This window comes from Frankliniella occidentalis, unplaced genomic scaffold (assembly GCF_000697945.3).
Source record: "Frankliniella occidentalis isolate FOCC.00 unplaced genomic scaffold, Focc_3.1 Scaffold39, whole genome shotgun sequence".
In the NCBI taxonomy this organism is placed as follows: Eukaryota; Metazoa; Arthropoda; class Insecta; order Thysanoptera; family Thripidae; genus Frankliniella; species Frankliniella occidentalis.
Genome location: NW_026267169.1, coordinates 1,494,749 through 1,495,410, shown reverse-complemented (window position 1 = coordinate 1,495,410; position 662 = coordinate 1,494,749).

The window sequence follows — 662 nt, the reverse complement described above, 5'->3', positions numbered from 1 at the left end:
TAAAGGAGAATGACCGGGGAGTCGGGGAGGCGCGCGAACGCGGAGCGATGAGAACACCGCGGCCGGCATAGGACACGATACGGGAGGAAACAAATAACGAGAGAGAGGGGCGTAGAGAGAGGTTCGCGGGCGGGAGCATGATAAACAAGGCGGAAACATGTGAGGCGACAATACGACGGGATTACCGGGGGTGGTGCCTCCGGTCGGAATTAAAAGGGGGAAGATAAAAAGGAGGGGAAATGAGAGGAAGACAGATTACGTGTGTAAACTTCCTCCGCAAAGCGGGCCCCGGGCCTCTTGGACCCGGCCAGCCCGGCCGCCGGGCCTCGACCGGCCTTGCAAGGGGCGAAAAATATAATCCTTTGGCCAGGGGACGGGCGGACGGACTGTGTATCATGTGGTACTGGCGTAACAGGGTCTTTGTGTCCGCCCGGAAAGAGGGAGAATCACCCAGATGTGGGAATTTCACAAGGGGCGCAGGGGAAGCTCGCGAAGTGGTATCGTGGACTTTGTCCGATTCAGTGCCAGGGCAATAATTCTCCTGGTGGAACGAACGAGAGTGAGTGAAAAAGGAAGAGAGAAAGAAAGGTCAATTTCGGGGGTTTATGGGACTGGACAGGAGCATTTCCGCCACCTCCCTCTCTCTTTCTCTCTCTCCACTC